A 10,729-nucleotide genomic window follows, 5' to 3' on the forward strand; every position below is an offset into this window, starting at 1 on the left:
CACCCTCGCGGTATTCAGGCGCCATCATCTATTTAGAGCCCTCCGTCAGTACCGTCAAGTGTTGGAGGGACCTGCCAGTTCATGATCCACTCGTGATTCCGCGGAGTAAAAGCTTCCAGAGATTTCCGGTGCACAAACCGTACAGTCAGTTTATGTTTGTCCACAGCATATGTAGGTCTTTCTAGATTACATCGAGACCTGAAGCAACAGAGAATTGTTTTTTGCTGACTTTAGCGTTTCGCTCAAACGTGACTTACAAATAAGCGCACGAATGGATGAAGATGGCACCGACTCAAGCGGGCTCGGAACGCTCGGAGCATCCCTGGGAGCGCGCCAGCTGTGGGATGCAGTCCTCACCAGGTGGGAGGCAAATCCAGAGGACATCACATAAAGAAGGTTGTGATTTGGTTAGCATGGCAGACAATTGAATTCAAAAACCACCGTAATGATGATGACGATGGCGTCGGGATCATCAAAAATTGCCGTTAACATTTAAGCTATGTTGAAAATGTCTGCAAACAGATGACACTCTGAAATGTCACTGTATGATTGGGTGAAATGCCAAATCCTCTGCCTGATTACATGAATTATAAGAGTGCTAACCTAATCGTCTCTCATATTTATGATTCAGCTGGATTTTCTGCCCTTTTTTCCAGTATCAGACATATTTTATTTGCGCATTTGCCAAAGTTCGAGCATTTTGGGGTCTGTTATCGTCACTCCTGAGGCAAGGAGACGGCCTGTTTCCTGATAAATGCTTAGTTGTGTTTTCACCATTCACTTTAATATGATTATCCATTTGTGTTGTTTTTGAAACGAGACAGTAAAATAATTAGCAATCTTAATTTGTATCTGTCCGAACCTAAGGAACCTTCATCCGTGCAAACAGTAAAGGATCACACAACTTTTAATCCTTCGACAAACTGGCGAAAAGTGGATTTATTTTCAGCCTCCATGTGAGCCTCCACCTGTGCTTCGCTGAAATATCCCCCCACCAGCATGTGCACAGCAGGCCGATATGATTTTAACCTTGTAATTTTGCTGTTTTTGGAGCAGCGCTCAGCCGTCAAGCCTAAAGTGACTGCTTATGTTTTAATGAGCACAGTTCATTCCAATTATGTAGTCATCAGAAGTGGAGAACAAAGCACATAAATGTGAAGCGTGTGGGTTTTATTCAGATTAAAGGCAATAGTGCGACCTTGAAAGGCTCCTGTTCTGGTGTTTATTCCCCAATCTCCCTCATAATCTAAAGGATTTGAAGTTGCAAAGTGGTGAGAAGCTGAAATTACTGTTCAACTTTCAGTCCCACCGTGTGTTTCATCTCATCAAAGACAGGAGACGTTTTGCTGGCTCACAAAGCAATTTTCCCCTTTCATGTATGACAGAATAAACAAGGAGACGGTGCAGCGTCTCCAGCTTCAAAAGTAAAACAATGCTATCGTTTCAAACACACAGAGAGGGAGCCGCTGTCTGGTTTTGTGCCAACATTTAGCCTCATTTTCCCTCGTATAATACATCTATTATTACTACAATGGTGCGAAGGCCGTCCTCCTCGCCGGGATCGATGGGCTCCATTTGGGCGATGAACAGATTTACATTAGTGATGGTGCACAGGGCAGCAGCAAGGGCTCGCTTCCTTCTTCAAATGGCGTTAGCAGCACGCCGACACCTGTTGCAAGGTTGTGATCTGCTCCAGCAGCTGAGAACATCATTTCTCTAAAATCCAAGACCCCCAGCCTGACCTGTGTTTGCCAGCGTCTCTCCGGTCGGCGCCGGTGGCCAATATTTAGGTTTCTCTGCTGCACCGTGAGCAGCTGACTGGAATATTTGGTGTCCCCCGGCACAAGACGGGGGCAGAGACCAGCGACACCACGGTTAACAGCTGCGGAGTTTGGCCGTCAGAGCCTCTGAGCGTAATCAGTCGTGCGGATCAGGCAGCTCCCGGAGTTGCACTTCTCTTACAAACTTAATAGACACTTCATCCTTTGCACCTGCACCTCGCCTTCCTTCCAGGCTCTCGCCTCTATCCCACCATGCTGGGCGTCTAAATGCAGCAATTAGCCGGAGTCATTTACATCCCAAGGCTCTGAACCAGGCGCAGATTTTTCTTTGATTGCCCTTTTTTTGGGGAAGGGGGGTGCCAGACTTTCTGTTAAGAGCATAAAATTAAAGTTTATCCAGGCACGCTTGAGTGGAAGTTTGAAACCGGCGATATCTGCATGCTAAAAAGGTGTTTGTTTCAGAAGAATCCCCAAGTAGGTTGCTGCGGTGCTGCCTCCATCCAGGCGCCTGGCTTTGATGTCGCCGTCTCCCAGAAGCGCGGCGCTCCATTTGAATACGTCGCCGCGCAAATCCCGTCAAGAATCACAGACGTGAGTCTCCTGAGGTAAACGGGGATCCCCACGCCCTTGGAGGAGGCCCCAGAGCGGCGCTTCCTCGGGCTCTGAAGGAGGTTTGAAATGAAACAAACGTGTTGAAAATCGTCCAGGCGGCTCGAGTTTCCTTCCACCTCCAAACATGTTTGTCGCTGAGGTGTCGCGGAGCCGTCTGGTTGCGTAGTAACGACATTCTGGTGGCTCTAATGCGACCGTTATACAACTGCACAAAGCGGCGGGAGAAATCTGCAGTCTCGCTTCCTTTCTATACAGGTGAGACACACAATGTCCGTCCTCCACTAGTGTGGCTTCATTATGCACAGACCTCTGGAAATGGCGCTCCTCTGACCTTCTGGGTGGAAGCAAACTCAAAGTAAACACTCTAATATTCCGCAACGGCTGCGCCCTCGCTGGATGAAACTCCAAATTTTTCGGAATGTAGCGAATCAAAGAGATCAGTTGTCACTCAATGGTCATGAAATATTAATGAGTCATTTCCCAGCCCGGATTTCCCAAACTTGTCGGCAGAATTAAACCCCGTTGTCACTTTTTAAACTCCGAGACTTCTATTTAGGCTTTCATTTAAAGTCCGCAGTAGCTTAAATTGAAGAGGGACGTCTGTGCTTGCAAATGTCTTATTAAGAAAGAAAAAAACGAAAAGAAAACCGAATATATGCATTGAAATGGTTGAGGTCTGATAGGACGGAGTAATTAATACATTGAGGATTGCTTCACACAACAACAGAGAGCAGTGACTGTGGCCGGGAGCAGTAACTAATAAAGAGCATTTTTATCTTCCAAAGGACACGTGTCATTTGAATTAAGGCGCAAGTTAATGTGGCTCTGAATTTATGGACAAAGCAGAGGAAACCGCTGCAGGACACATTGTTTTAGTTAGCTCATTAATTGGATGGCGATTATGGAAAGCAGCCCTTCAGGCTGTTCTGTTTTCAACTCAATACTGAATCAGGGAGAGTTTTTTTCCCCTTGATCCACGACTGATAGAGTTTCGTCCAATTTCAAAATTCATAAAGGTGTCCTGAGGAGCAAATTTCCCTGTTCCCTTTAATTTTCCATCAGTCTCGGTGTGTATTCTAAATGGATGCACATGAAATGTCCGTCATTAACAGAGGAATATTGTCTTTACACTTGAAAGAACAGCTAAATGGACAGTTATATAAAGGTATCATTTTCATAAACGTGTAGTTAAAATCTGAATAAAATAAGATATAAATGTCTGTATACACTGAATACACAATTACAACAGCAGTTTACTACATTAAGACTATTTCTCCTCTCTTAGCTGCCATGCTAATGCTATCTGGGGGGTAAAAATGTGATCTTATTATCACAAAAGTAGGAGCGACTGCATCTCAAATGATCTTCATCAAAGTGGAGACGCTGAGCAACGAGCTGCTCCGGCAGAGGCAACAAATCAGCCAGCCATATTAGCACAATATTGGACGTCACGCTAGTGCTGCTAGCATGCTCAGAGCTCCCCACTCTTGTGTACGTGAGGGTTGAGAGATTAAGAAGGTGTTTAGGTTTAAACATGTCGTGGAGGTTTGGAGATTTAGCCGCAGAATGAAGGGTCGCACTTTAAACATCCCAGATTAAATTTACACGCAATTTCTGGAGCTCTGTGGCAACCAGTGAGACCCGGAAATCGAGAGGTTTTCAACAGTTTGCCATTAAAACCTCCAGATCGGATCCCAATACAAGCAGTCGCCCAACCTACTCTCAGGACACGTCTCCTGGGACCTCAGCACTGGACCCGGGACGGCGACAGCCAATCAGAGGAGAGGAGGAGGGCGACGCCACCGGTGTTGCCGGACGAAACATTACAGTGTGTTTTTATCTTTCAACCCAAACTAAAGAACTGCAAATGAACCCAGGCAGTGGCTATCTGCTCGTTAGCTGCCACGTCAATCATGAGGGGAGGGGTTGTGTGGTTGTTGATTTTTTTTGGACCAATTATAGAGACAGGAGTCGATATTTCTCCTGCTGAGGGATCTTCTTGTCACCTGTCAATCACGTAGTTTCGAGCAGACTAGAGCCATCCAAACGCTTGGGGGGGGGGGGGGGGGATTCACATTTACCAATCAAAACATATTAAACAGAAACCATCATGCCAACGATTAACATGCTAAAATGTGACCTGAGCACCAACGTTCATGCAGGATTTACAAATGCAATTAAGACGTTCTATAAAACTGGCCAACCAGAGTAAATTTGTTTTCGTCTGCCAGTTCAGGACGGGCCCCTGGATGGTCGTGTTCTCGTCCGTTGTCACTGTGATTGCACATTCCAATATGATGAGGGAGGAAGAGCTCGTTTCAGTTGTGTCGCGGAATAATGCCGCTTGATTTTCTGCTGCCAGATCGCAGCAAAACACCCATCAAGTCCTCCTTAATCGCGTCTGATGGCGCGTTCAAAAACAAACACGGGTTGAAATCCCGGACGCCCCGGTTAGAGTTCAGAAGTGGACCCACGTCAGGCACCGGATCACCGGGTTGGATCTCGCTGCCCTCCTGCCGTCCACATTTGCCTTGATTGATGGTGACATTTCATTCCTTTTTTATTTTGTGTGTGTGTGTGTGTGTGTGTGTGTGTGTGTGTACCACTTGGTTATAGAAAGATTTCCCTGCTTCATGATAACACCCAAGAAGCCATTCCAAGAATAATCAATGAGTGTGTTTCAGCGTTTCAGCCAGGAATCCCACCCGGTGAGGTGCTGCTGTGCTGCAGAGGTGAACGACGCCGCCTCTCCCTCCTCCTCTTCATGTCGTCTGCCTGTATCCGCCCGCGCTCCCGTCATCCCGACACCACAAACAATGGAAATATCCGCCGCTGGTCTGTCGCAGAGGTCACAGTCTGGCTCAGTCTCCGGAGAAATGACTCCATGCTTTTACAGTCACACTGAGCAAAGACAAGAGAAAACACACACACACACACACACACACACACCACACACACACACACACACACACACACACTTCCTAGCAATTCCAGTTTTAAGCTCAACCTTAAACCCCTGTTTTATTATGGGGACCGGGCCAAAAGGGCCCCATTTTTCTATTACAATGAGGATTTTGGTACTCAATATGAAGCAAACACACACACACACATACACACACACACCACACACACACACACACATACACACGCAGAAAAACCTTTTCTTTTCCAGAGGAAAGGAGAAGTTTTGGGGGGTATCTGTTGTGATATTTGTCTATCAGGCTCAGAAAAGTGCTGTGAAACTACAGTAGTTTCTTAGTAGTTTTGCTGTGTCTCATATAGCTGCAATGGCTGCACAAATGGCTCCTGCCTACGTGTGTGTGGCCTGTTTAATGAGGTCAGTGACACAGGCCATTTTCTCTTTCATACGCCACAATGTGTTTTGCCTTTATTTTGTTTCTCATCAGCTCTTCCGCTCTTACCGCCTGTTTCTTTTATTTCGTTTTTCCCGGAGTAAATGTGGCATTATTGACTGAAAAAAAAAAACAACCCCATTTTCTCACACGCGCCAACGGAGCAATTGTGTTGTCAACGTGACCGCGAGCAATACGAACTTTACTCATGAGTTATGCGGCTTCAAATCCATCAGACAAATCGTGTTTTTGTGTCCGCTATCAGCGAGCCAGGCTGCAGCATTTCATCAACATGCAGCCAAGCGGCGCTCATTGCTCGGGAAGCACAGCTGTTCCTGCCCGTCCGCGGATGAGAGCTTGGAAGAGCTTTCGCTGAGTTCTCAACAATGTGACACAAATTGAGACGCTGGGCCCCGCAGGATTGAGGCCCCCCTCATTCTCATCTCAAATGGTCCCGTCTAATGAAAAGCGGAGATGAAGCCGTCCCTTCAACAGGCCGAGGGTCACTGTCTGCCGCTCGATGGGCGGAGAGCGAGGAAGTGAGATGCACAAGCGGGTGAAAGCAAGTGTGACGAAGCGTAAAGCTTCTGTCCTGTTAAAAAAAAAACAAAAAAACACCTATAAACTGTATTTGTATCTGTATTAGTGCTACAATCTGAATTAGAGCTCACATCTGTGTTAGAGCTCACATCTGTGCTAGAGCTCACATCTGTATTAGAGCTCACATTTGTATTAGAGCTCACATCTGTGTTAGAGCTCACATCTGTATTAGAGCTCACATCTGTGCTAGAGCTCACATCTGTATTAGAGCTCACATCTGTATTAGAGCTCACATCTGTGTTAGAGCTCACATCTGTGTTAGAGCTTACATCTGTGCTAGAGCTCACATCTGTATTAGAGCTCACATCTGTATTAGAGCTTCCATCTGTGTTAGAGCTCACATCTGTATTAGAGCTCACATCTGTGTTAGTGCTCACATCTGTATTAGAGCTCACATCTGTGCTAGAGCTCACATCTGTGTTAGAGCTCACATCTGTGCTAGAGTTCATATTTGTTTTGGAGCTAAAATCTGTGTTAGATCTCGCATTTACATTAGTGTTCTGATCTGTATTAGTGCTCATATCTGTATGAGATCATATATCTTTATTAGACTTCACACCTGTAATAGAGTTCACATTGGCATTAGTGCTAACACCTCTATTAGAGCTCATTGGATTTCACACCTGTACTAGAGTTCACACCTGTAATAGAGTTCACACCTGTAATAGAGTTCACATTGGTGCTGGAGCTCAAATTTATATTAAAACTTGCATTTAGATTAGTGTTAACGTCTGAATAAATGCTAACATCTGTAAGAGATCATATATCCTTTTTAAAAAATCTTTTTTACACCTGTATTAGACTTTACAGCTGTACTGGCTGTAGAGCTCAGGTCTGTTATTGTTATTACTGCCATAACATCATCAGAAAGCACACAGCCGCCTGTGGAGAGCTGGGATATATGCTTCTTATTTATGGAACATCAATACTATGGATGTTCTCTCTGCTACTGGCTCTTTTGATGAACTCACTTCATTCAGATGCTCTCGTGGACTTGTTTCACTTCCAGCCTCGATCGATGAAGCTCTCTTGATTAGACACCAGCCTGATCGCCATTTCTAATTTTAGAGCCGACGACACGTTGACAGTTAAGTCAGAATATTAGAATAAGCAAATTAATGGGATGATGTATTTGTGGGCACGTTTTCATCACTGCTTGATCAAAACCTTCTTCATAACTAAGCTCCAGTTGCGTCATCACTTAACTTAATTCAAAGCTTCGCTCTCGTTGTCTTAAGCACATAAATCTTTTATAAGCTTTGTAGTCTGATGAAGAGCGCGTCTTTGTAATGGAGAGGAGAAGAAGAAGGCCAATTACTGTGACGAGTTCCCTTCATTAACAGAGCTGAGACGTGTTATTCCCATGACTTTCAGAATGAGCTCCTCTCACACTGGCTCCTCTTCCTCCCTACGGCCGGAACCGCTGAGCCCCGACTCTCACGAGGGCGGGGAAACGGCAGCGTCGACAGTGGCTCTCAGTTAGAGTTAGCCTGAAAGACGGATGGAGGAGCGGCCGGGGAGCCTGCGACGCGTCTCTGCTGTGGTCGACAGGCGTCTCGTCCAACAATGAGGACCCCCGTCTCTGATCTGAGCTCTGAAGCCGCTCTGCAGCAGACGGGACGTAGATGCTCGGAATCAGTTTCCACTTTTCAAAGTCTTATTGGTAAATGTTCTGTTCGCTAGCAGTCGACTCTGGACTCTGTTTTCAATTAAATCACTCATGAGAGAAGCGGCCATTTTTTTTGGATGCAGGAAATACACGGATGCTAACAGTCCAATAAGCTTTGCGTAGCTTTATTAGCATCACCGGGCACTGGCTGGAGCAGTGAGAATGGAGCAAAAATCAACGCTCAGACCAAAATCTTGGGTGATCGCCGTCGGCAACATTTGCGGCGAGGGACCGTCTGCCCGGTTGAAAAGAGCGCTTCGCCCAGAATGTGAAGCCGATCCACATTCTGCTCCTGGCTCAAGGATTTGAGCTGCCTCAGAGATGATGATGATGACGATGATGATGATGATGATGTGTGGTATTCGGAGATGCCAGAGCAGCTACAGAGGAATTTTCTACAGCGCTGAGGTGATTCCATATTCTGTCTGGCCTGGGAATGTCCCCGCGTCCTCCTGGAGGAACTTTTGTCAATGGATGAAGGTCTGCTTTAATGAGAGTGCTGCCACCTTGACCCAGAAAGGAAATCCAGCAGGTTCCCAGGCTCTTCTCTTTACTCAGAAACAAAAATATATCCAACTGCTAAAAAGAAAATGAAGTTAGTTCATCCAAGCGGAGCACTTCTTCTGCAGCCGCTGTCATTTTTTTGGCGACGACAATAAATCAGGAAAGAGGACACGTGTCCAATAAACAGTAAACTTGACCAAAACTATTTAAACCACAAGAATGCCCTCGGGACAAAGCCGGGAGGTGTTTATCATGCAAAAATACTTCCCTTTCTTTCCCTGCAACGCTTTCTTCTCATTCTTTGCTCTTTTGGACGACAACAGAAAATGAAGAAAAACAGATGATGGAGCAAAATCGGAACAATAAAACGGGAAGACAAAGCGGTCGCTCATCATATCACAAAGGCGGCGGCTGCGGAGCCTCTCCTGTGTCTGAGAAAGAAATGAAAAGGGCCAGAAGACGGTAAAAGACTTTTTTTCATTAACTGAAGCGCAGGCGGCGGCGGCGGCGGGTGAAGCCTCCGTGTGGCGGCGCGGCAAAGACGGGTTGCGACTGTGCAGACAGAGGGCCACAGATATAGAGAGTTAATGGGACTCAGGTGCGAGTGGCGGTCTCATCAGGCCACCCCTCACCTCTCCACATCCTGTCCAACAAACCAGCTCGCTCCCGCCCGCCGCACACATCCGTCCTCTTCACCTTATTTACTCATTTCCATACGTTCCGGTTGGTGCGTTGTCCCGCTCGTGTGTTTATTTGCCTAAAAGCTGAAAACAAAGGCCGGTTTTGTTTCATGTTTGGTTTCTGCTTCACCGAAAGCGAATTTTATCACCGGGTTCGGCGGTTTGATCGCTGCTTCTCGTCCTCCGGGATAACGCACAAATGATCGGAATATTTAAAATCACAGCTTGACACGACCGATGCTCTGGAATGCCGACAAGAACAACGTTCATCAACCTCCTGCGGCTCGTCGCCAGGAGGAGAATAAGCTCGGCCTTGCCAAGAGGCCCGCGTTCCTCTTCTGATGACAACTTCCCCCGAAAGGTGAAGTTCTGCCCCTCCGAGGGTACGAGCCCAGCCGACCGGGACCAGCGGCGGAGCACCCTGGGTGCAAGCAGACATCTTGTCCGATCTGTATCACATTTCGCCGAAGAAAAACAAAACCCGACGTAGAGCCCGGGGTCGTGCAAGCGCCTCTCCAAACAGCGCTGACATGAACCCGACGGGCCCGCAGCGCCTCTGTGTCACCAGCTTCAGCATCTTAAGAAAGATTAATGAGCACGCACGGCCTCAAAGACTCCCCCGGTCCCTCTCTCCTTTAATAATCCTGTGAGGGAGGAAGGAGGCATCATTACCTGAGATGCTAAATGTCTGATTTAGCTTCGGCTGAAGCCTAAATATGACAACATGGGCATATTTAGCCCATGAAGGCAACAGCTTTTGGGATTCTTTGCATTTCCTGCTTAATATGTTTTATAAAAACCTCTTTTATGCAGCGTTCTTCTTGGCATTTACAGTTTAATTATCAAAAACGCAAAGAATGCTGTAAAATTGTATCAGTTTATCTTCATTCCCGTCCCATTTTTCTTTCATTACCGAGCACATCAGCTTAACAATTCCCAGAAGATCCCCACGGGTCCCCTGACATGTTAATCACACGGAAAACCAAACAAAAATCCAATTAAAAAACAGATTCCACGTTCTGCTTAAAGCACACACATGGAGGAACGTCGCCTGCAAGGAGCTCGCTCCCCTCGGAGATTTAACTGGGATGAGCACGTGGGACTGTCGCACGGCCCGGCTGAACTGGCCGGACAACCGTGAAACTCAGCCGGGATGTAGAACAAGGAGGAACCTGCCGTCTCCGCGGCGATGTCACTTCAAGTCAACTCTATTTGTGAAGCTCAAAATCACAAAGAGCGTCTCTGCAGGCCGCCGACCCTGAAGCGTTGGGCGTGTACCGACACTGATGGAACATCCACCATCCGGGGCCCCCTCCGGCGCGGCGTTCCATTTGTCGACTTAATTTTCCGTCAGCTTTCTTCAGAGGGAACGTCACCACAGCCGTGATCTCCCAACATCCACTGCTTTGGTTCCACGCGTTTGTTTTAAGACACTACTTGATATCTCTCATCTTTTGGGGGGTTTCTGTGCATAAGTGTAAATTTTAAGTTCTGATCTCAATCAACCACCTCAGTCACTGTAAAAGTGAA

The sequence above is a fragment of the Takifugu flavidus genome, chromosome 18 (assembly GCF_003711565.1).
Source record: "Takifugu flavidus isolate HTHZ2018 chromosome 18, ASM371156v2, whole genome shotgun sequence".
Lineage (NCBI taxonomy): Eukaryota > Metazoa > Chordata > Actinopteri > Tetraodontiformes > Tetraodontidae > Takifugu > Takifugu flavidus.